The 26814-nt window shown below is 43.3% G+C and overlaps 1 long non-coding RNA gene across 1 annotated transcript; it reads left to right on the forward strand.

The window, feature by feature from the left end:
- The first annotated feature begins 1261 nt into the window (after positions 1-1261).
- Positions 1262-25770, forward strand: LOC122458011. The gene is made up of 3 exons (XR_006277827.1): positions 1262-1386; positions 24530-24690; positions 25720-25770. It is a non-coding gene; the product is annotated as an uncharacterized LOC122458011 (long non-coding RNA).
- Positions 25771-26814: the final 1044 nt, after the last annotated feature.

Below are 26814 nucleotides of genomic sequence, written 5' to 3' on the forward strand. Positions count from 1 at the left end.
AAGGTTACATGGAGCATGTGGTGGAGAAGGGATGTGAAGCTGGGTTTCTCAAGTCCTAGACCAGTGCCCTGGCCACTAGGCAACTCTTTCTCTCACAGGCTAAAAAGACCGCTTCTTTAGGTGTCTGGCTGAAAGAGACCCTTTTGGCCTACAAACATGGGGCCCTATTCTTCCATTGCAGGGTGACTCAGTCCCAATATCTTCAATATGAGTGACTCATATCCCATGGGGGCAAATAGGTCTACATTCTTCACTGGTCCTGTGCTGCCAACTCTCATGATTTTATTGCAAGTCTTGTTATTTGGTATTTTTCCTGAAGCCTCAGCTACTGGAGTCATGTGATTATGGGAGAATCTCAGCTTTCATTAAAAAAAATCTAACCCTTGTGGTTGAAAATCTGAAGCCTAGTGGTTTGAAACCCAGAAGGAAAATAAAAAGACCCCAAATATGTCATGAATTTTAAGCTTATTTCATGATTTTTGAATGCTTTGTGTTTCATGTACCACATGCTGGGTAATAACATTAGGACTTCATGTTTCTTAAACTAAACAGGCTCTTTATTAAAGCAATTATTTACAGAGATGTTGCAACTGCAGCTAGCATTCAAGTCATGCGCACACAGGCAGACTTCTGGGCCCCTCCTCCAAATCTTCCCTCATGCAGCCTGTGCTTCTCCCCACAGGTTCCCTGCTGGTTGCTACACTTGGCAATGGTAATACCGCAATAATATACAGAACATTTGCTTTGTCAACGTGGGTTTGTGATTCATTGCCAGGAAGGACAGAAAAAAGGGAGTTGGAGAATAAGGAAAAAACGTACAAAACTGCTGTTATCACTGGCACTAATTAACCCCCATATTGGCCGAGGCCTGGAAAACTGGTTCCTTTTTTATTTTAGGAATGCTAGTGGGGCATTGTGGGAAATCTTGCATTACCCTCTTCTTTGCTATACCACCGAATCCTCTTTCCAGATTTAGTCACTCCCACCACCGTCAGCAGCATTAAATTAACTTCGCTTTTCTTTTCTTCTTAATTTGAAACATTTATGCCCCCAACCTTTATCTGGGTTCAGGCAGGAGGTTGGCCAAGCTTTCCCAGCTGCGTGCACACTGCTGGCTCTCTGATGAATGCTGTGCAGCCATCTGGCTCCAGAAAGCAATGGCATAACAAATTAAGCTGTGCGTGCGTAAGTGAAATATTGATGAAGAGGATCCTTATTGGACCGAGTGCTAATTAAATAAAAGCTGTGTCAACGCATAGCTGACAAGATCTAATTGCTCTCAAGCTGATTTTTAAAGGGGTCGGATTAATAGGCAGATAAAAGAAAAACATCCTGGGTTTGCTCCAGGAACAGATCTTGCTAAATCACCCTTCCAACTACACATAGGTATGTAATACTTTTCTCTGGGGAACAGGGACAGAGAAGGAGAATTTCTTTGCCTCATGTTGTCTGCCTAACAGCACTGTGAGATGCACACAAGGAGATGCTGTTTATAAGAGAAGGACGGATGTACAATCTTAGCTCAGGCCGGGAATTCTTGAGTTCAAATCCTCACTCTGACTGACTCCCACCTTGGCCTTGGGCAAGTCACTAATAGTCATTCTGTGCCTCAGTTTCCCCACATGTAAAAGGGGATGATAATAATAATGAGCTACATCACAGGGGTGTTGTGGGGGTTGATTAGAGTGAAGTAGATTGCATCTGGCACAAAAATGAGAGGAGAAGAAACAAGGAGCCTTCAACCTCCACTTGTGCCCTTGTGCAGGGAATGAGTAAAAAGAATACATGGGTTGGACTGTGCTCCCATAGACTAAGCACCCTCAACTCCAATTCTAGTCAATCTAGGAATCAGGCTTCATGAGTCTAGCAGCATCTGCCTAGTGAATGTTAAGTGGGTGGTGTGGGGCCATGATTCACCCCTTCCTTGCACTAGCCAGGACGCGGGACCATGAATGCTGCACTCTGTACAAGTGTATCACAACAGTTGTGCTTTCCCTGTGCTCCTGGAGGCAGTGTTCTTCAAGGAGCTCCCATTGGGGTAGGGTGGGGGCTATGCAGACACAGTCCAGCCCTTCATGTTTGCAAAGCACTTTGAAGATGAAAAGCCCTAGGCAATCACGTATTATGTCTTAGCTGCTAGCAAGCTTTGCAGACAACTCTCTTGCTATTGCAAGCCCTCTAACTTCCCATAAGCAATTATAAACCCTAGTTTAAACAGAGCTGCAACTCTTGGATCCCTTGTGAAGATGCGTGTGGTAGGTAAAAAAGGAGAGTTCATCAAATCCGGGAACCTAGTGACCCTGCAGAACAGTGTGAGAATCTGGACTTTTGGCTTAAATGTCCAGTAAGGACTTAAATAAGTGGCTCCCACCAGAGGGCAGGGGCAAAGGGTGGGTTTGCCTCTCATAGAGTTGTTACCAGCCATCAGCAAATGATGGAGAGCCACAAAACTGCTTCTGTTCCTGGTCTCTGGTCTTCTGCTGATGTAACCGTGTTGAGGGATGTGCCAAGAGCAGCCCATAAACTATTGCCCTGGTTCCCATGGTGCACCAGGTACTTCTAAGAACATAAGAACGACCATACTGGGTCAGACCAAAGCTCCATCTAGCCCAGTATTCTGTCTTCGACAGTGGCCAATGCCAAGTGCCCCACAGGGAATGAACAGCTAATCATCAAGTGATCCATTCCCTGTTGCTCATTCCCAGCTTCTGGCAAACAGAGGCTAGGGACACCATCCCTGCCCATCCTAGCTAATAGCCATTGATGGACCTATCCTCCAGGAATTTATCTAGTTCTTTTTTGAACCCTGTTATAGTCTTGGACTTCACAACATCCCATTACAAAGAGTTCCACAGGCTGACTGTGTTGTGGGAAGAAATACTTCCTTTTGTTTGTTTTAAACCTGCTGCCTATTAATTTCATTTGGTGACCCCTAGTTCTTGTGTTATGAGAAGGAGTCAATACCACGTCCTTATTTACTTTCTCCACACCAGTCATGATTTTATAGACCTCTATCATATCCCCCCTTAGTCGTCTCTTTTCCAAGCTGAAAAGTCTCAGTCTTATTAATCTCTCGTCATATGGAAGCCGTTCCATACCCTCATCATTTTTGTTGCCCTTTTCTGAACCTTTTCAATTTTTTGAGATGGGGTGATCACATCTGCACGCAGTATTCAAGATGTGGGTGTACCATGGATTTATATAGAGGCAATATGATATTTTCTGTCTTATTGTCTATCCCTTTCTTAATGATTCCCAACCTTCTGTTCAGTTTTTTGACGGCCACGGCACATTGAGTGGATGTTTTCAGAGAACTATCCACAGTGACTCCAAGATCTCTTTCTTGAGTGATAACAGCTAATTTAGACCCCATTATTTTATATGTATAGTTGGGATGATGTTTTCCAATGTGCGTTACTTTGCATTTATCAACACTGAATTTCATCTGCCATTTTATTACCCAGTCACCCAGTTTTGAGAGATCCTTTTGTAGCTCTTCGCAGTCTGCTTGGGACTTAACTATCTTGAGTAGTTTTGTGTCATCTGCAAATTTTGCCACCTGTTTACCCCTTTATCAAGATCATTTATGAATATGTTGAATAGGACTGGTCCCAGTACAGACCCCTGGGGAACACCACTATTTACCTCTCTCCATTCTGAAAACTGACCATTTATTCCTTCCCTTTGTTACCTATCTTTTAACCAGTTACCAATCCATGGGAGGACCTTCCCTCTTATCCCATGACAGCTTACTTTGCTTAGGAGCCCTTGGTGAGGGACCTTGTCAAAGGCTTTCTAAAGATCTAAGTACACTATATCCAGTGGATCCCCCTTGTCCACATGCTTATTGGCCCCCCTCAAAGAATTCTAGTAGATTGGTGAGGCATGATTTCCCTTTACAAAAACCATGTTAACTCTTCCCCAACAAATTATGTTCATCTATGTGTCTGACAATTTTGTTCTTGACTATAGTTTCAACCAGTTTGCCCAGTACTAAAGTCAGGCTTGCCGGCTTGTAATTGCCGGGATCACCTCTGGAGCCCTTTTTAAAAATTGGTATCATATTAGCTATCCGCCAGTCATTTGGTACAGCAGCTGATTTAAATGATAGGTTACAGACTACAGTTAAAAGAAAAGGAGTACTTGTGGCACCTTAAAGACTAACAAATTTATTTGAGCATAAGTTTTCCTGAGCTACAGCTCACATCATCAGATGCTTGTAGTGGAAAATACCTTATCTGATCACTCTTGTTACAGTGTGTATGGTAACACCCATTGTTTCATGTTCCCTGTGTATATAAAATCTCCCCACTGTATTTTCCACTATATGCATCCGATGAAGTGAGCTGTAGCTCACAAAAGCTTATGCTCAAATAAATTTGTTAGTCTCTAAGGTGCCACAAGTACTCCTTTTCTTTTTGCAGATACAGACTAACACAGCTGCTACTCTGAAGACTACAGTTAGTAGTTCTGCAATTTCACGTTTGAGTTTCTTCAGAACTCTTGGGTGAATACCATCTGGTCCTGGTGACTTATTACTGTTTAGTTTATCAATTTTTTCCAAAACTTCCTCTAATGACACTTCAATCTGGGACAGTTCCTCAGATTTGTCACCTAAAAAGAATGGCTCAGGTTTGGTAATCTCCCTCACATCGTCAGCCATGAAAATTGATGCAAAGAATTCATTTAGTTTCTCCGCAATGGCCTGATCGTGCTTGAGTGCTCCTTTAGTATCTTGATCATCCAGTGGTCCCACTGGTTGTTTAGCAGGCTTCCTGCTTCTGATATACACCTCTACCCCGATATAACACGACCTGATATAACACAAATTCGGATATAACGCAGTAAAGCAGTATCCTGGGGGGTGGGGCTGCGTGCTCTGACGGATCAGCACGTCAGCATGTCTGGCTCTGACACGCTGCTCTGAGCGGCGTGTTAAGGGTGCCGGTCCGGGGCCGAGGGGTTGGATAAGGGGCAGAGGGTCTCGGGGGGTGGTCAGGGGACAGGGACCGGGAGGGGGTTGGATGGTTCGGAGGTTCTGGGGGTGGGGCGATCAGGGGACGGGGAACGAGGGAGTTGGATAGGAGTCCAGGGGGGACTGTGAGGGAGTGTGGATGTGGATGGGGTGTGGGGCAGTCAGGGGAGAGGGAGCAGGGGGGTTGGGTAGGGGGTGGGGTCCTGGGGGTGGTTAGGGGCGGGGGTCTCTGGAGGAGGTAGTCGGGGACAAGGAGCGGGGGGGTTGGATGGGTTGGGGTATCTGAGGGGTCAGTGGAGGGCGGGAAGTGACTCTTAATAACAGAAATGCTCGAGGCCAAAGCAAGTTCGATATAACGCGGTTTCACCTATAACACGGTAAGATTTTTTTGGCTCCCAAGGACCGCGTTATATTGGGGTAGAGGTGTATTTAAAAAAAAATTGCTGTTACTTTTTGAGTCTTTGGCTAGCTCTTCTTCAAATTCTTTTTTGGCTTTCCTAATTATATTTTTACACTTAATTTGCCAGAGTTTATGCTCCTTTCTATTTTCCTCACTAGGATTTAACTTTTTAAAGGATGCCTATCACTGCTTCGTTTACTTTGTTGTCTAACCATGGTGGCACTTTTTTGGTTCTCTTACTGTGTTTTTTAATTTGGGGTATACATTTAAGTTGAGCCTCTATTATGGTGTCTTAAAAAAGTTTCCATGCAGCTTGCAGGGATTTCACTTTTGGTGCTGTACCTTATAATTTTGGTGCTGTACCTTATAATTTCTATTTCACTAACATCCTCATTTTTGTGTAGTCCCCCTTTCTGAAATTAAATGCTACAGTGCTGTGGTGTTTTCCCTGCCACAGGGATGTTAAATTTAATTATATTATGGTTACTATTACCAAGGGGTCCAGCTATATTCACCTCTGGACCAGATCCTGTGCTCCACTTAGGACTAAATCAAGAATTGCCTCTTTTCTTGTAAAAAGAAAAGGAGTACTTGTGGCACCTTAGAGACTAACAAATTTATTTGAGCATAAGCTTTCATGAACTACAGCCTGAGTTGTAGCTCATGAGAGCTTATGCTCAAATAAATTTGTTAGTCTCTAAGGTGCCACAAGTACTCCTTTTCTTTTTGCGGATACAGACTAACACGGCTGCTACTCTGAAACCTCTCCTCTTGTGGTTTCCAGGACTAGCGATTCCAAGAAGCAGTCATTTAAGGTGTCAAGAAACTTTATCTCTGCATCCTGTTCTGAGGTGACATGTACCAGTCAATATGGGGATAGTTGAAATCCCCTGTTGAGTTTTTTATTTTAATAGCCTCTCTAATCACCCTGAGCATTTTACAGTCACGATCACCATCCTGGTCAGGTGGTCGGTAATATATCCCTACTGCTGTATTCTTATTATTAGAGCATGGAATTACTATCCATAGAGATTCTGTTGTACAGTTTGATTCATTTAGGATTTTTACTTCATTTTATTCTACGCTTTCTTTCACATATAGTGCCACGCCCCCACTAGCACGACCTGTTCTGTCCTTCCGATATATTTTGTACCATTGATTATCCTCATTCCACCAATTCCACTTCTATTGCATCTGATTTCCAGCAAAGCATCACGGGATTTTCAAGCATTGTGGGAACTGAAGCAAAAACCTGTGTTCTGCAGGAGGTCAGACTAGATGATCATAATGGTCCCTACTGGCCTTCAGAACTGTGACTCTAGGAGGAAGGCCATTGCAAATGTGGGAAGATGATATGAAAAAGCTGGAAGCCACCTGACTTAAACCTCTCACCAGTGAGAGGAAGAGGATATGTGTTTTTACATGGAGAGTCACTGGCATCCTAAATCCCTGAGTATCCACCTATACAGAGGAGTAAGGTGAAATCCTGGCCCCATTGAAGTCAGTGGCCAAGCTCTCACCCAGGATTTCACCCATAGATACTATAGACTATATTTTGGCACAGCTAGTTATAAGAGGCCTAGCTTGTTTCTCATTTAATCTATGGAATGATGAATGGGTTCTTAGCATACAATTCATTTAATTCTGGTTTGGCCTGATTTATGGGTGTGATGTGAACTTCATGGGGAGTTTTTAATTCAGAAGGTGGTGACTCTGATTCGGTAGATGAAGTGTAACTGAAGAGGTGATAAATTTGATTCCAAAGGTGAAGCATCAGTTTCAGTGTGAAATGCACCAAATGTATCAGGCGGCGTGTTTGTTCCAGTGTGTGATATATGGGTTAGAGCAGTGCCAAGTTCTTCTGCAGGATGCCTCCATGGAATTTCTGTTTGCAAAAATGCTGCCCAGCAGAAGAAAGTGGCCTATGCTTGCTGCTGTTGTTTCAACTCTGCAGGACCTTTCACAAATGTATTAGATTCTAAAATGGCCCTGACTGGAATCTCCATCAAAATCTCGTCAAAATGATGATGGCAATCCACAACTCAATATCCAAACCAGGTGAGGCCTTCCCAGGTGCCAACTAACATACAGCACCTGTGAAGATAATAATAATAAGAATTTCTGGCACTTTTTTACCATCTCTTTGATTTCAAAAGATAGAGTGTTTTTAAAATTGTCCTGCTTCCATCGAAGTCAATGGCAAAGCTCTTCCTGATGTCAGTGGGAGCAAGATCAAGCCATATAGCTGTAAGGAGAATGCTTCCTCCAGCACTGAAATACAGCCACTGCTGGGGAGGATTAAGGCAGCTGGGGTTTTCACTGCTGTTGTCAAAGGGTTTTATGGAATGCTTGAAGAGAATTCAGACAGCACATTACAAGATATGGTGAGGCGTGCTGTTCAGCGAGGTGTGCTGAAAGGGCATTCCCAGTGTGAGGCTCTGGGATTCACTCCTCCTAGAGGTCCAACAGAGCCAAATCTAGTGTCCTACATGGGACAGCATAAAGTCCACCTTCCTTTATGGGATGGGGCATATCAACAGTGTTTATTATTGGGAGGAAAGATGAGCCAGAGGTTAGGGTAACTTGCGATATGGGATACTCAGATTCAAGATCCTGCTCTGCCAAGATTTCCTGTGTGACTTTGGACAAGTCACTTAGGCTTGGATCCTCAGAAGTATTTAGGTGTCCAACTTCCATTGATTTCAGTGGGAGTTAGGCCCCTAACTATCTCTGATAATCTGGGCCTTAGTCCCTCTTTGCCTCAGTTCCCCAACTGTAAGATGGGGATAATAGCGGTTCCCTTCCTCACAAGGGTCTTGTGGGGATACATCTGTTAAAGGAGCGTACCATACTCAGATACTGTGGAAGTGCCTAAGACAGAAACTAAACACTTCTCCTTTGAGGAAAGTAACTACAATTAGACTAACCTTGGCTTGTTTATTAAAACATGCACGTGTGCCATAGCAGCTGCCGGGGGCATAACAGGATAACATAACAACATAATTTGAGCCAATGGGAATTAGCATCCCTCCAAACTATGCAGGAAAAGCTCATCACCTTGCATTTTGGCCTGATTTTCAGAGGTGCTGAGTCACATTGCAAGCAGGAGCTGGAAAGAGCATTCTTCCTCCACCCCTGTACCGCCATGCAGGAACTAAACTCGGGGATTACACTGGGCTAACTCCATCTGCCTGGTGCACCCTAAGGGTATGGCTACACTGCACAATGAGCCCGAGCTCTGACTCAGGTTTGAGCCTAAACCCCCTTCCGTCCACACACAGCTCAGTCTGACGTGGGTCAGCAAGCACTCCGGACCTATGTTCTAGGACCCTGCTAGAGGGGTGGGTCAGAGCCTGAGTTCCACTGTGGCATAGGTCCAAACCCAGTCATTTTGCAATGTGGATGCAGCTCTAGCTGCACGCCTGAGTCAGAAGGTCTGCATAGTGCAGTATGGCTGCATTAGTGGGGCTGTGAGCTCTATACTAGATGCGATAAATTGACTGCTGAGCGCTCTCCCATCAACTCCGGTGCTCCACCAGAATGAGGAGCGGAGTCAACAGGAAAGCGTCAGTTGTCGATTTACCACAGTGAACACACCATGGTAAATAGATCTAAGTACGTTGACTTCAGCTACGGTATTCACACAGATCAACCCCACCCGGTAGTGTAGACAAGCCCTTACACTCTCTCTGCCCAGGTGTAAGGTCCTGACCTGGTTCCCACTGGGGCTAATGGCAAATTTCCTGATAACTTCTGTGGTGAGAATCAGGCCCAGGAAACAGAGCACAGCAGGTGCAAGGCTGTGGAGAATCGGCTCACACCTGCCCTGTTGTATTAAAGCAGAAAAGAGAGCAAATAGAGCGATGATAATGGGTTTGACTACAAGAATAGTGGAAAGTAATTACTCTTCTCCTTCACTCCTCCCTTCACTGCCACAGCTTTTACTAAGGCGAGGATAAAAGTAGTGCATTAGCAGAGATGGGTGGCAGATACCTTATAATACTGTCCTCCCCAAAGCCTCATCCAAGGACATTATGTTGTTGGCTTTCTAAGCAGTGATCAAATTGTGAGAGGTCACTCAGGAAAGCCATTTGGAAGCCTCAGGTAAAGAGTGTATGGGATTTTTCTCTCCAAGAGCTAGATATGTCTCTAGTATGTCCACCCTGAGCAAATTTTGGTGGTGAAGTCCTTGGGAGAGGGGAGTTTAAGTTCCAGACACAATACATCACATTTAATCCAGTGAGAGAGAGATGTTCGAGTCCTTTTGCCACCTGCTCTGGAGACTCTAATGCATGGGGATGGTTGAATATTTTCCATCAAAACCTTATTTCCATGGGAAATTGCTTCTTTGAGCAAATTGTCAGCTTTCCTGGAAAATAGTCAGTGGTTTGTCAGAAAACTGAAAACCTCCCCAAATAGAAACTTTTCAGCTGAATGCATTTTGATTTTCGGTGGAAAGCTGACATTTCCTGTGGGGGGGAGGGGGCATTTCCCACCATCTCTACTAATCTGAGCTCTGTATAACTGACTCATTGCTGTAGTGAATAGTGGGGCACCCAGACTGAAACTGAGTTGGATGTTCTGAACGTCAGGGTTCTCTGGGAATGTTACAGTAAGAGATGATAAAAAGGCAATGAGCCATACACACTTTAAACAATAGAAAGCATTGAACAAACCCCCTTTGATTAACCAAAATGATTGCTAGCCCTTATCAGTACTTATTTTTAGGTGCCACTTCTTGCTGAGGCTAAGATGACTTGGAAATGTTCTCTGGTGACTGGCCTGACAGTTTGGGGCATTTCCAGTCCCCCCCATTTATGCTGTCTGGTTGTCTCCAGAAGGAGAGATTTAGGCTATTCAGGATCGCTCATCTGAATCTTATCATTTCTTCCTCTGACCCACCTAATCAGAGAAGTGAGTAGCCTCTTGGGGTATGTTTACACTGCAATTAGACACCTGGGGCTGGCCCATGCCAGCTGACTCAGGCTTGCAGGCTTGGGCTGCGGGGCTGTTTAATTGCAGTGTGGACATTCAGGTTCGGGCTGGACCCTCCCACCTCTCCAGGTTCTAGAGCCCAGGCTCCAGCCCCTTAGTGCGAGCCCGAGTCAGCTGGCATGGGCCAGCTGCGGGTTTTTAATTGCAAGCGTAGACATGCCCTAATTGTAGTGTAGGCATACCCTTAGTGACCCTTCCAGTTGTAGACTCCAGTCAATGAGTCACAGCAAACTGTGACTCCCCCAGTGCGAGTTGGGAGCAGTTAGGACAGAGTCCCTAACTCAGTGCCGTGTGGCCTATGCGCTGGTGTGCAGATGTTGGGGACACCGGGCATGGCCACTAGGTAACTCAAAGGGATGGAAGACCACGAGTGTCGATGAAGCCCCCTCGCTCTAGGCCCAGATGGCCCCCCGCCCTTCCCTTTTCTGCCCAGAGACACTCTCAGCGGTCACGCTGAGAAGTTTGCAACAGTGTATTGCAGGCGCAGACTGGCTGGAGCAAGATTAGGTCAAGCAGGACAGGAATGTTGGATAATGCTGAACAAACAACTCCATATATGGGGGAATAGATGATAAGAGGAAAAAGGGGAACTGGCTGGTATACCGGATTGGCTATATGGATACTCAGGGCAGCTTGCTATTGGATAAGTATGCTAAAGAATGAATGTATAAAATATGTGTAACTGCTTGCACTGGTGTGCAGGATTTGAGATTGTTGTCTCCCTGTACTGCTTGAAGCTTCAAATAAATTTTTCTGCTGCTCCACCCCATTGTGATTATTGGGAGACACACACCGTGCAATGAATCCAGCTGTTGCCTGCCTCGGGCTTTTGTGCCAGCAACACAGATGTAATGCAGGCATCTCTGCACCACCTGGCAGGAGCACGCCGACAGAGCAGTAGCAATAGCCTGTGGAGCTTCATTACCACTGAAAAACATCTTTATTCTAGAGCAAAGAGTGTGATTTATTTCTTCATTTCTTTATTTTGCACGGGAGTTGAAGCGGCTGGTTTATAATGTTGAACAACCATTTTAGCTGAGTGAAATAGGCTTTATAAATCCATCTATCCCTTTCGGCTATTAGCCAGTCTGCAGGAATCTAAGCAGTGCTATGAGTCCTTTTTTTATTGTTTTTTCTGGTAGCCCCAGGATAAGTCTACGCTGCAGCTGGGAGCGAACCTCCCAGCCTGGGCAGGCAGACTTGCTAGCCTGCTAAAAATAGCAGGGTGGATGCTGCAGCTCAGGCTGCAGTTCAGACTTTCCCGCCCGCCTGATTACGTAGAGAGCCCAAGCTGCAATGGCCACACGGCTGTTTTTAGCAGATTAGCTTGAACCCCACTAGCGTGAGGCTACCCGGGCTTAGAGGCTTGCTCCCAGCTACAGTGTGGACATATCCCTCTGAGCTAGAGTCTCAGCCGGGGGAAGTCAACATTGCTCTTGAAATCAGTGGAGCTGGGCTGATTTATGCCAGCTGAGGATCTGGATCACTGGAAATATGGTCATGTCGTTGCTGTCTAACAGAATTAGCAATTCATTCTAATTTTTACTGAGTTCTTCCCCACCCCTCACTAGACAGTCTTTTAAAATACACAAGTAAATTGACCCGTCACTTAGATGAGGTGAAATCGTGTATCCCAGCCACCACGTAAACACAACACAAATGAATCGTCCTCCTGACTAGAGTCCCACCCAGCCTCCACCCTGAACTACCCGCCACTTCACAGACAAGGGCGCACAGATGCTTCTCTTTCACTTAAACTGTCCTCGGTGGACGGACAGGTTGCTGTCTGCAGTGATTCCTCTGTGCTGATGGGGATCCCTTTCCATGCTAGAAGCATGGAGTGTGGCAGGGCCGAGACACGGGAAGGGCAGTTATGAGCAGGATAGATATACAATGAGATGACCTCCATGGGTTGGGAAGCGCTTCATTAGCCAGGATGATTGCATGCTACAACGTAGCTCAAAGTCTAGAGCAGGGGTTCTCAAACTGGGGGTCGTGACCACTGAGGGGGTCATGAGGTTATTACGTGGTGGTCATGAACTGTCAGCCTCCACCCCCAAACCCCGCTTTGCCTCCAGCATTTATAAAAGTGGTAAATATAAAAAAATGTGTTTTTTAATGTATAAAGGGGGTCGCACTCAGAAGCTTGCTGTGTGAAAGGGATCACTAATACAAAAGTTTGAGAACTACTGGTCTAGAGCATGCCGAAATGACTGTACATGTAGAAGAATGAAAATCTATTTGAATAAGCTGATGTCCCTATGCTGCAAATTTCCCATTCGCTTCCATGGAAGTTTTGCCAGTGTTGGAAATGCAGGATCAGACTCACTAGGTTTATATGAACGGGGTCCTGAAGAGGATATTTGGGTATCTTTGCCAGCCGAAAACTCTCTGAGACATGCCGTAGTCATGAACAGCTCAGCTTTAGAGCAATCCCAGTATTTTAGTTTTGGAATTATTTTAAGCCAAAAGTCTTGGCTAGATTCTCAGCTAGTAGAAATCATCATCACTCCATGGAAGTTAATAGGACTACCCCGATTTACATTCCCAGAGAGTCTGGCCTGGTGTGTTGGAATTTGCACATTTTTAATGTGTGGCTCTAGATTGCAAATGAAATTGCAATAGAAAATGTATGGTCCTACATCATATTTCCATCACCTCAGGATCAATGGAGCAGAATAGTATCTGCCCCCTAATAACAACTTAATAAAATTAATGTCTTTAGCTCTGCCATGAATTACTTTAAAATAGGGTTTGTAGGATGGTAATGTAAACAATCATTGATTTTTCTTTGAGAGAGTACAGTATTATCAGTTAAATATTGCGCTTCTCCTGTAATTGATACCAGACAATGCAGCAAATCTATCAGTTTACTTTAAAGATGGGTGTAAAGGGAAAACTAAATAGGACCCCTGTGATTCTTGAGTAGAGATTAGATAAATGAAAGGGGTATGAAACAAAAGATGAAAGCTCACAGTTACATGATACTCCATATCATCCAGATCTGACATGATCCAATTAATACCATATTAGCCAGGTCTGGTAGTTCAGCTCTGTTAATTGAAATAACATGATTAAGTGCATCAGAGGAGACGGAAGAATTAGAAAAATAAAAGAAGTCTGTCTGTAGCTCTTTGTCAGCAGCTTGGGATGCATTACTCCACACTTTAACACAGACAAGAAGGTAGGTCCAATGATTTGGCGTGCTAGCCTGGGACTTACGAGACCCATGTTCAATTCCCTGCACAGACTTCTGGTGTGATCTTGAGTTAGCCACTTAGGCCATGTCTACGCTTACAGCTGTGCCACTGTCAGAGCCCTCTTGTAGTATTATGCTGATGGAAGAGCGCTCTCCCAATGACATAATAAAACCAGCTCAACGAGCAGCAGGAGAGCATCTCCTGCGGACGTAGCGCTGTGCACATGAGCGCTTTGCCAACATAAGTGCTAGTTTAGACATGGCCTTATTCTCTCTGTGCCTCAGTTCCCGCTCTCTGAAATGGGGATAAGCACACTGCCTTGCCTCACAGGGGGGTTATGAATACTCAGATATATAGTAATGGGGGCTGTATAAGTACCTTAGTTAGCGAGACAGGAAAAGTTCCCGTGTTGTTGTTAGGAGGTGATTATTAACTAGACATGAGACAATAATAGGTGTAGGCTACAACTAAATTTTCAGGTTTCAGAGTAGCAGCTGTGTTAGTCTGTATTCGCAAAAAGAAAAGGAGTACTTGTGGCACCTTAGGGACTAACAAGCTCTGAGCTGTAGCTCACGAAAGCTTATGCTCAAATAAATTTGCTAGTCTCTAAGGTGCCACAAGTACTCCTTTTCTTTTAACTAAATTTTCAGTTATTCTATTTGTGTGTGTAAAGATAAACATATGGGGCTTAAAATATAACCTGAGTGGTGCAATTAGAAAGCATGCAGGAGCATGCTTTTTATGGAGAAGGCAATGTACAATAAAGGTACAAGCATGCATGGGTGGGGAGATGGACTAGGTCAGTGGTTCTCAGCTGGGATACATGTACCCCTGGGGGTACGCAGAACTCTTCCAGGGGGTACATCAGCTCATCTAGATATTTGTCTAGTTTTATAACCTGCTACATAAAAAGCACTAGCGAAGTCAGTACAGACTAAAATTTCATCCAGACAGTGACTTGCTTATACTGCTCTATGTACTATACACTGAAACGTAAGTATAATATTTATATTTCAATTGTTTATTTTATAAATTATATGGTAAATATGAGAAAGTCAGCAATTGTTCAGTAATAGTGTGCTGTGACACTTTTGTATTTTTGTGTCAGCAAGTAATTTTCAAGTGAGATGAAACTTGGGGGTATTCAAGACAAATCAGACTCCTGCAAGGGGTACAGTAGTCTGGAAAGGTTGAAAGCCACCCAACCAGGTGACCTTGCACTGCAGATCTTTCTCGCTTCAAACATCTATGAACCTCCATGTCCTTATATTTTTAAGGGGGATATAGTTGGGTCTTTGTTGTGGGTGCAATTTGCACCTACATCTGCAAACAAATTGTAAGTGCAAATCTGTGTGTGCACACCTCTCTCTGTCTTATCTGAGCCGTCCAGGGAGGCTGCAAATGTTGTGAGTCTGTCGCACTTGCAAAGCCATCTTTTTCAAAATTTGCCCCTGTGGGAGCTGAATGATTCCTTCCTTTGTAACCCAATAGAGCCCAAAAAAGACACTCTGGGCCAAATTCTGCCCTTAGTGACACTTATGTAATCCCATTGAACTCTGCCCCTCAAGCCCCAGTGAAGGTATAGGAACACCAAGAGCCTCCGCTCTCTAGCCAGGTCTCTTTAAAGTGGTAACACAATTTCTTCGCCTTATCTAACTGTAGCTCACGAAAGCTTATGCTCTAATAAATTTGTTAGTCTCTAAGGTGCCACAAGTACTCCTTTTCTTTTTGCGAATACAGGCTAACACGGCTGCTACTCTGAAACATGGATGTCAGTATCTGGCAAAGAGATGGCTCTGCAGTCTGGTGCTTTTGTTGGTTATTTGCAAATGTAATGGCAATAAAAGATTTTTAAACAAAAGCCATCATGCAACTTGATTTAGTTGGGGTTGGTCCTGCTTTGAGGAGGGGTTGGACTAGATGACCTCCTGAGGTCTCTTCCAACCCTAATCTTCTATGATTCTAACGTCTTAAAAAGCCCACAGCACATAGGAGACAAAAACCCATGAGCCATCTGATGGCACAGTTGAAAGACCGAAGATTTCCTAGATCCCCCTGCTGAGCAAACATGGGAGCCACCTCAGCTCTGCCCCACTTCTTGGCAATGCACCCCAAGTGGGAGGTTATTGTGGAAGTCATCACGCCACCAAGCCAATGGTTTACACAAACATCCACATTTTAAGGGCTTAACTGAACTCAGCCAAATCTCCAGAGTGCTCCAGCCACATTCCAAGGGCCTCGTCATGTTCTCACCTACACTGGTGTCAATCAGGTGTAACTCTAGTAAAGTCAATGGAGTTACACTGGGGTTTTACCCAAGTATTAAAGAAAGAAGAATCAGGGCCTATTTTTATTTATACTACAGTAGCACCCATTGGTCCCAACTGAGATCAGAAACTCACTGTGCTAGGTTCTGTACAACTGTATATTAATAGTCCCTACCCTGAAGTGCTTACATTCTAAACAGACAAAACAAGCAATGGGGAAACAGAGGCACAGAGAGACATACTGACTTTCTTGAGATCACATAGCAGGTCAGTGGCAGATACCTGAGTCCTAGCCCAATGCCCCATCTACTAGACCTGCTTGACTTGGTTTGCTTGGTTCGACCTGCTTGTCCCCATTTTTTGAGGGTACTTCAATCCAGTTAGGCTGCTGTTTCTTTAGAATGCATTAACGGCAGTCCAGACCACACCAATCTGTGCTGTTACTTGCAGACTAGGCAAAGAACTAAAGGGAGGGGGAACTAAAGCGATAAATAATGTACATCTGGTGTACTTTACATTTCCCATGGTGGCTAAAACAAATCAGACTGTACACAGCACAGCTACATTTGGGGAGGGGTTTTTTTTATATAATTTAAATGGACTATTTATTTCCTCTTACAACCAAAACACTGGCACTGCAGAGGTTCTCCTCATTAGCTTAGCAAGGATTTTGAGTGTATGTTGATGTGCAAACAATTTTGGGAGCAGGTTCCATTTGTTTCTGTCTCTCCCATCATTTGATGTTAATTACCTTTTTTATAAGTTAATGTCTTTATTTACATTTTTCAAATGTATTTTGTGATGCAGGTTCCATTCCCTTCCCCTTAGTTCAGTTCTGTCTCACAATAGTAGTGACATCACTGTCTCCTGGCGACATTCTGAAAAGGTTAGTGCTTGTAAAGCATGTTTGGATGTGACTTGTTGTTGGCAGGCTTGGAGCTGGAACTGGCAGGTGAGTCAGCCATATGACTTCCATTTCCTGGCCCGCAGTCACTGTCCTCCTCGCTTCTATAGAAAGCACAAGCCACTGATGTGCTCAGGAGTAAAGCTGGTCGGGAGTTTTTTGATACATTGTTTTTTGCAGAAAAACGCCAATCCATCAAAACCGAACTGTTCAAAACTGTTCATGAAACAATGTCAGGGTTGATGAAACACTCAGCTTGAAACATTCTTAGTTAAAAATAGCTTTGAGCTTGTCGAAACAGGACATTTCAATATTGGAGAGCAAGAAAGTTTCTGGGTTTTGAGTCAAAACGATTTTCCATTTTGAAATGTTGATAAATTTACACTAAAACACAGGGAAATGGCCACAATCAAAACCAGAGATTGCACAGTTATAATTTTGGGGCTTTTTGGTTCACAAAATTTTTCAATATTTCAACTTTTTGTCTCGTTTCAGGATGGGAAATTACTTTTTAAATGTGGAAAATTCTTGTGAGATGGGAAAACCATTTCCTGCCCAGCCTTGCTCAAGAACATCAAGTCAATGTCATCCTTCAGGTCTGGACCTTCTTGCCTGGAATGAGCAGCGCAAAAGGAACATCTCAGGGTGTGTCTCTTGTTTGATTGGCTTGTAGAGATTGCTTCAGGAATAGATAAGATCTTATTTCCATTTGCAAAACACCCATTGTTACTCGTTCATTTTTCTATGGATCCTCATTCTCGTGCCTTGAATCTGCCTGAAATGTGCCCAACTCCTGGGATCTGTTCTGCCTGCCAAGCTCCTTTCTGCCTCCCCAGAGCTCCTGCTCAACTGAAGGCAACTATCCCATGTCAAGTCGCGCTCGGTACTGTACTGAGATGGAATATTCTTACCTGCCCCCTGTTGGTGTGCTCAGTTTAGCCCCTGACAAATAAGGTTTAATAGAGCTTGAACATTTAGCCCCACTAGTATTTTCATTCCCATAAATGTTTTTGCTGAGCTATTTCCCTAGAGGGACACAATTAACTTGCATTGTTTGAAATTGACCAATTGAAAAAAAATACAAATTTCTGTGTGGATTGTAGGTCCTTTGAAGAAGGGAATGTCTATTCAGTATAAGTGCATAGTGCAACTGGCACCACAGGGTCCTGATCCCTGATTAGGGCTATTGGGTGCTACTGCAACTCAAATAGCAATAATAGTAAAGTGTCTGATAGGGTCACCTTTCAGTTAGCCGACTTCTCGCATTGGATGCAGACGGGACGTTCTTGAACTTCACTTGCTTTCATAAGCATGTGCAGTGCAGAAAGACCCATGTCTTTCATGACGAATTGATCCCTGATGATTTTCCTTGATTGTCAGAAATGAGAACATAAAAGATTTAATGAATGTTTTATTGACCAGCCATGGGGCTTTCACCTCAGTTTCCCAGCCTTCTGGGTCACTTCCATTCATTTCATATTTCCCAGTTGAAAAGTGACTCTTTGACTCTTATTTCTGAATCCTTTTCTCTCTAACTTCACGGCTGCTTTTGTAGTTCCGTCATATCATCTCTGATGTTCTGAATGCAGTTACTGAGGCAGACATAATCGCTGTGAGGGATAAAGGAACATGCAGTGTGTAGATTAACCCCCTGGCCCTCCCTAGACCAATGGAGCTGGGTGTTCTCAGTCATCTAGATCTAAATTTATTTTTATATTGAAATCAGTCAAGGACATGGAGAGGGTAGCCAGGATTGTACAGGTAGCACCCCTTCCTGCATGAATGAATGCAAGAGACACCAATCTGATGGCAGCACAGTTAACAGCAAAAACTCCCAGAGACGTGAAGGGGAAAAGTTTATCCCTAACTTTAAAAGAGCTATTAATCAGCGTGAACCTCATGCACTGAGAAGAGGAAGAGACAGGAATTGGCTCCTAGGGACCCTAAGCTCCTAGAAGAGCTCTAGGAAATGAGCTCTAGGCTTTTATAGAATCATAGACTTTAAGGTCAGAAGGGACCATTATGATCATCTAGCCTGACCTCCTCTCCAGGTCTTCTCATGCGGAAGGATCAGACTCCATCCATTCATGAATTAAACAGAAGCTCAAGGAGTGGGTGGGAAAAGATTCATCATTCAAGCAGATTTTTTTCCATGCAGCAAAGTCTCATCCCATCTCTGATCAGACAGCTTCAGGGTAGATTCTTAAAGTGCTAGTGCTGCAGCTGTGAGGTGAGAGAGGAAAACAGTAGGGATCCAATCAGAAATGCACCAAATTCTCCCCTCACTTAGGGCCCGCTCCCAATATAACCAATAGCAGCCTCTCCAGCTGACTTCAGTGGGAGAGGGGTAAGGCCCTTGCCATTAGTGCAGCTCTGTTGAGATCAATTCCTTTGTTTAGTTTGCAAAAGTCATTCTTCTGTTGCCTGATATTGACTATACAGACTGTCTTATTAGGCATAGGGCTTCATTCTACTCTCTTTGGCCCAGTGTCACTCCACTGGAGTGCCTCCTGATTTACACCAGCGTAAGAGCCTGTAGTAGCCTGTATCAATGCAAGGCTTGATTCTCCTCTCCCTTTTACAACTCCATTGCAGTCACTCTTGATTTATACTGGTTTCAGAGTAGCAGCCGTGTTAGTCTGTATTTGCAAAAAGAAAAGGAGTACTTGTGGCACCTTAGAGACTAACAAATTTATTAGAGCATAAGCTTTCGTGAGCTACAGCTCACTTCATCGGATGCATCCAATGAAGTGAGCTGTAGCTCACGAAAGCTTATGCTCTAATAAATTTGTTAGTCTCTAAGGTGCCACAAGTACTCCTTTTCTTTTTGATTTATACTGATATAACTAAGAGCAGAACTGGGCTCGTAATATGCACCAGTACTAGCTCTGGTGAGTTATGAAATTTTTACTATACTCAACAACAGTGAACAACCATAGAATATCAGGGCTGGAAGGGACCTCCGGAGGTCATCTAGTCCAACCCCCTGCTCAAAGCGGGCCAAATCCCCAATTTTTGCCCCAGATCCCTAAATGGCCCCTTCAAGGATTGAACTCACAACCCTGGGTTTAGCAGACCAATGCTCAAACCACTGAGCTATCCTTCCCTGCCCTAATTCATCTTGACTTGTCTTGATCAGGTGCTACACCAGCCTTTGTGTCAGTGGATAATTATCTGCAATTAACTGGTTATTCCCTCTTGCTATTTGTAAGCAAATTTCCCTGCTTTCTCAGAGAATGCCTGTATCTGTGAACACTAAGCCTGCAGTGATGGTTTGCATATTTAATACTGAGGAAATGAATTATTATTTTTGCAAAGCAAATGATCCTTACATTTAAATAATATATCAGCCTGTCTCTCTGCTGAGCCCTGCATCTCAGAGGAAGCATTGATCTGAAAGAGTAATGTTAGGCAAGGTGATGCAATAAAGATAACCTGAAAGCCAAATTATTCAGAAAATGCTAAATACTTATATAGCTCTTTTTGGTCAGTTGCTGCAATTAAGGCCTGGTGTTATGCTCATGCTCAGGGACACACTTCAAATTAGCTGCAGTTCTTCAATGCCTGATCTACATGTGTCTCCAGAACTTTCCTAGAGACAATAGCCCCTTGTCTTTAATTAAAACCTGCCTAAGAATTAGCCTGCAGCAGAGAAATCAAATTGAGTGGAGCCAGTAAATGAACCAAGAGGTGAATAAAGCTAAACCGCTTGGTAATAGCAAACCACCCTTGTGAGGGGAAAAATGCCAAGTAAACCCACCATAGTAGAATTTAACTTCAAAAAGGGAACTACAAAAATGAGGAAGCTAGTTAAATGGAAATTAAAAGGAACAGTCACTAGGTGAAATGCCTACAAACTGCATGGAGAGTAAAAGTTTAACCTCCCTTAAAAACTACTTACTTACAAAATCAAACAAAAATACAAAAGTGTCACAGCACATTATTATTGAAAAATTGCTTACTTTCTCACTTTTACCATATAATTATAAAGAAAATCAATTGGAATATAAATATTGTACTTATATTTCAGTGTATAGTATATTGAGCAGTATAAATAAGTCACTGTCTGTATGAAATTATAGTTTGTATTAACTTCACTAGTGCTTTTTATGTAGCCAGTTATAAAACTGGGCAAATATCTAGATGAGTTGATGTACCTCCTGAAGGACCTCTGTGTACCCCCAGAGGTACGTGTACCCCTGGTTGAAAACCACTGCCTTTTACAATCTGGCTCTTTGGCCCATCTCCCAAAGGAATCTAACACATTGAAATCAATAGGTGTTAGGTGCTTAAATACCTTTTGAGGTTGAGGGCCTTTGTGCCTTAATTTTGTAGAAGTTCAAACTGTTTTCATAACTCCTCTGAATCCAATAAAAACTTCACTGGAGGTATGCTAGGAGAGAATTTGGCCCAGATTCTCTAAGACTTCTACCTATGGTGGCTTGAAGTGTCCACTGTTGTGATTTGCTGCTTTTCTTCATGTTCCTCTTTCTTTCTTCTGTGAGAGGCTGGGCACATCACAAAGTGCTAAGAGCCTTCAACTCCCTGTGTTCTCTGCTCCATTGTGCAATGAAGAGGGAAGAATGGCCACCTTGGTCACGAGGGAACGGGACATATGTGTCTGATGGGGCGGGAGGCCCCCATAAATGGGAAGTGGCAACACACATTTCTCCCTCCCCTTCACATAACTGACCATTTTCCCTGCACTAAATCCCCTCATGGCACATTGACCAGGTAGGAAGGGGAGTGGCCAGCAACAGATGGGGAAGTCAAGGAGCAGCTTCAGCCTCATTTATTCATAGATTCATAGATTCATAGATACTAAGGTCAGAAGGGACCATTCTGATCATCTAGTCCGACCTCCTGCACAACGCAGGCCACAGAATCTCACCCACCCACTCCTATGAAAAACCTCACCCATGTCTGAGCTATTGAAGTCCTTAAATCATGGTTCAAAGACTTCAAGGAGCAGAGAAGCCTCCCTCAATTCAACCATGCCCCATGCTACAGAGGAAGGCGAAAAACCTCCAGGGCCTCTCCAATCTGCCCTGGAGGAAAATTCCTTCCCAACCCCAAATATGGCAATCAGCTAAACCCTGAGCATATGGGCAAGATTCACCAGCCAGATACCCAGGAAAGAATTTTCCATAGTAACTAGAAAAGGAGTACTTGTGGCACCTTAGAGACTAACAAATTTATTAGAGCATAAGCTTTCGTGAGCTACAGCTCACTTCATCGGATGCCCGATGAAGTGAGCTGTAGCTCACGAAAGCTTATGCTCTAATAAATTTGTTAGTCTCTAAGGTGCCACAAGTACTCCTTTTCTTTTTGCGAATACAGACTAACACGGCTGCTACTCTGAAACCTATAGTAACTCAGATCCCATCCATCTAATATCCCATCTCAGGGGATTTGGCCTATTTACCCTGAATATTTAAAGATCAATTACTTACCAAAATCCCATTATCCCATCATACCATCTCCTCCATAAACTTATCGAGTAGAATCTTAAAACCAGATAGATCTTTTGCCCCCACTGCTTCCCTTGGAAGGCTATTCCAAAACTTCACTCCTCTGATGGTTAAAAACCTTCGTCTGATTTCAAGTCTAAACTTCCTGGTGGCCAGTTTATATCCATTTGTTCTTGTGTCCATCCTCTGCACTCCATAATCTCAACCTTGTGATCTATTCACATGCAGGTTTCAGAGTAGCAGCCGTGTTAGTCTGTATTCTCAAAAAGAAAAGGAGTACTTGTGGCACCTTAGAGACTAACAAATTTATTAGAGCATAAGCTTTCGTGAGCTACAGCTCACTTCATCCGATGCATCCGATGAAGTGAGCTGTAGCTCACGAAAGCTTATGCTCTAATAAATTTGTTAGTCTCTAAGGTGCCACAAGTATTCCTTTTCTATTCACATGCAGTACATTATTTAGCCACCAGATGTCTCAGGGTGCTGTATAGAATTCCAGACAGAGTGTAGCCTCTGATAAACAAAGAAGACAAAGCTAGAACGTAAGCTGTGTGGAAGCCTATTTGTATTTGTAGCTTTTTTCTTTACTAAATATCATGACAGGCCTCATACCTAGTGATTATTTGGCAATTGGAGTTGGGATCTAATTGGAGCCTTCAGGGAAAATGGCATTTTTTTCTTTTTTACTGTATTTCCTACACTATTGTACCCCTCCACTTCCCATGGAACAATAGAAGGGGAAGCTGCTAGCCATATTGCTTAATGCATTTGTCCCAGTGATGAAGGCCATAAAAGACCCTGAATAGACTAGAAAAGAATAGAATAAAAGGACGCACAGTAGCTGTGGGTCTCTAGGATTAATTTGTTCCTCCCTGTACATTTTTTTTAAAGGAGGATACACAGCATGCTAATAAATAAGACTTTGTAATGTAATTTTAAACATTCTCTTTAGAGAATGAATTCCTATTTAATAGGGACAGTGATATTTTGGTTTATTATTTAATTACAGAATATGCAAATGTAAATGGATTCAGAGATTTAATTCTGGTAGGTTTAAATTACCTACTTACATTACTTAATATTCTGTTCAAGATGATACTGTATCTGGCTTTACCATATTTAGGGTGTGAACGTAAATTATCCATTTTGGTTGTACTCTCTTTTTTAAGTTGCATAATAAGTTGGCAAACTCTATTTTATAGTGAAGTACTTGGAAGTAATTAGCAGTATAGTATAACACATTGGGTCCAGGTCTCATATCAGTCACCCCATGATAACCGCAATGCAAGCAATGGGCTTGCACATATGTGAAAAGAGAATTTGGCCTGTTGTCTCTAGCCTCATCTGTATCACCTAGAAATTTACACTCCTGTCTTTTTGGGGATGTTGCTCTAACAAAGCTTGTTTGCCTAGTACTAATCTATGCCATATAAACCACTGCCTTAAAGGGACACAATCAATTTGAAATCTAGTTCACTAAAGCACTTGAAGCTAATGTTTAACGTTAATCAATTTTAGTCAAAGCCTAAGGGATTTAAGTATGGGCCTGAAGTTAAGCAAGTGCTTAACACCCAGATGTTTAAAGGTCTGATTTAGAAGCTACATCTCATTTTCAGAAGTGATTTAGGCACAGAATGACCATATTTCCCAAAAGAAAAATGGGACATCCATGGTAGCTCAAGCTCTTCCTTCTCCCCTGGCCATGTGGGGCTGGCCCGAGCTGCTCATCCAAGCCCTGCTCCCCATGTAGGGCTGGCCCCAGCTACTCACCTATGCCTAGCCCCCCTCCCCGCGTGGGGCTGGGATTGCAGCTCGCCTGAGCCCTGCCTGCCCCCCTGTGCAAGGCTGGGGCTTGCGTTGCTGCTTGCCTGAGCCCGGCCTGTCCTCTCCCCAAGCCTTCCTTCCCCTCCCCCTGCACAGGGCTGGTGTCCCGGCTCAGCCCCACACTCTTACATGTTCCTCTGCACGCCACTTTTTTGACAAAAATGAGTATTTGTCCCATTTGTTCTTGCCAGCTGATCAAGTAGGGACACTTAAGCGCCAAAATCCCATTAACAGTCAATAAGATTTTGGCACTTAAATGCCTAAATCATTTTTGAAACATGAGATTTAGGCTCCTAAATCTAGGAGCAAGGCAAGGCCTAAACTCCTTTTAAAAACCAGGCCTACATGTTTTGATGAACTGGGGTGTTTCACCAATTCAGGCCTCAGTCAATTTCAAACATTGAATTTAAAGTACTTTGAAAGACTCCTATCTGAGACCCCTGCCAAATGTTGTGGTTTTGCAATCACATTTTCCTGTATGTTTGTTCTTCAGATATTTTTCCTCTCATCTTTTCATGTGTGAAACATCCACGCAAACAACACAGAAAGCAGCCTACCCTAGAGCCTGATCCAAAGCTCGTGGATGCCAATAGACGTACTCAATGGGCTTTGGACCCAGGCTGTAAGAGCACAATCTGTCAGACACCTATGCACGTGAGTAAGTTGTGTGTGTACATATACATCTATAGTTTTAAAGAAGTACATTTTCTTGTTTTAATCTGGGTTTGCATTAGACCAAATGTTTGGAAAGTATTTTATACTTCAGTGTAGTTATAAGTTTAATTAAGGTCAAAAGGGCAACGGTAAAAAAAATGGCAGGGCTTGCTTGGGTGGTAATAGTTTATTACAGTGAACAATCAGTTGTTTAATGGAGTCCCATATGGTGGCTTAACTGATGCTTGTACGCATCCTTCTTGTTGACTTCCTATCAAGATTTGAATCAGGTCTCTTTTTGTCTATAGACAGGTTTCAGAATAGCAGCCGTGTTAGTCTGTATTCGCAAAAAAGAAAAGGAGTACTTGTGGCACCTTAGAGACTAACAAATTTATTTGAGCATAAGCTTTCATGAGCTACAGCTGCTGTGTAGCTCACGAAAGCTTACGCTCAAATAAATTTGTTAGTCTCTAAGGTGCCACAAGTACTCTTTTTCTTTTTTGTCTATAGATAGCAGCTCTTCTAGGTGAGCTAAAACACACCCTGGGGGCTGTGTTCAGTCAAAGCCGTGCTGAGCCTGTCTCAGCTGGAAGCTGCTCTTTGCCTTTGCATCTTACCTTTTTCATTACTGTCAGAATTGGAGAGTTGATTTAACTATGCAAGAATGAGCAGCATTTTATTCTGCTTCATGTGTCATCCACAAAATTCAGAGTCAGACTTTCTAATAAATAGTTTTTCCTACCTATCAGGCTTTGGATTCCGGGTTCCAGCAGCACAACTCTCATCCTTTGGCTGCCATGTAGCCTGCTCTACACCACCAGCTATGAAAGCCAGCATGCAGAGTCCATCTCTAGCATCTTGCCTCATGGTATATGAAGAACTTTTATTCCTTTTCTCGGTAGCATGCAGATCATTTGTCTCAGCGTGGATTGTCTATTCTCCATTTTAAATATACATCATGCCTAACAGCAGTAATAGTCCAATATGGGTCTCATTCCTTGTTCATGGCTATACTTCATCTTTCCTCAGGCCACAACCATGCTAGCTACTGATGAAAGTGAAGTTGATCAATTACTGCGGAGTTGCTGGTTGCTGAACCTGTCCAACAAATCACACAAGACCTCAGTATATAATTCTCCTTTTGAAGCAAATGGCAGTTCCGAAAGTGGTTTTCTCTCACTCCCCTAAAGCAAATAGCAGGAACTGTCAAAGTATAGGAGCTTGCCCAAGTAATGATCAAACCAGAGATCAGACATGAAGTATCGACTTTGAGAGTAGAGAAATCAGCAGACAGATGGCTCCAGCGACGTACCTGGTGCCTGTTGATTAATCTTTTTTAAATGTTACTAATATTTTTAAATTTAATCAGTTTTTCTTGACCATTAATATGTTATTTATGATACAACTAGATCTAATTTCCAGTGCAGAGCTGAATCGGTCATATCTGTCTCATGGAGACTGAAGTACAGAAAGCCCAACTGCAGCTGGACATAAGACTGATGACAGAACGAGGAGTAATGGTCTCAAGTTGCAATGGGGGAGGTTTAGATTGGATATTAGGAAAAACTTTTTCACTAAGAGGGTGGTGAAACACTGGAATGCGTTACTTAGGGAGGTGGTAGAATCTCCTTCCTTAGAGGTTTTTAAGGTCAGGCTTGACAAAGCCCTGGCTGGGATGATTTAACTGGGACTTGGTCCTGCTTTGAGCAGGGGGTTGGACTAGATGACCTTCTGGGGTCCCTTCCAACCCTGATATTCTATGATTCTATGATTCTATGACTACAATTCCATCAAAGAGTTAGTTTCATTATCAGTTCCACCAGCCCTTTCCTAGTTCCACACAGTGAAATGATGGCCTGATCTGGACGGTTCGAGGGATGCTATTATTCAAAAGTAGCTAGTTTTAGATTGTTTGTTTTTCTTTTTTATAAGGAATTTAGTTTTGATGATGGGAGTTCAGTGCTGGGGAGAGCTGTGACCCTAACAGCCCTAGAGAGCAAGGGGCCAGATTCTTAACTGGCTTACTTGGAGTATTATGGGTTGGAACCATGCACCCACCCTTCCTTGCTACTTGTTTAATTAGTGGGCATTCCCTCTGCCCCCATTTCTGTTGTGATGACGCAG

The sequence above is a fragment of the Dermochelys coriacea genome, chromosome 11, assembly GCF_009764565.3.
Source record: "Dermochelys coriacea isolate rDerCor1 chromosome 11, rDerCor1.pri.v4, whole genome shotgun sequence".
Taxonomy (NCBI): Eukaryota; Metazoa; Chordata; order Testudines; family Dermochelyidae; genus Dermochelys; species Dermochelys coriacea.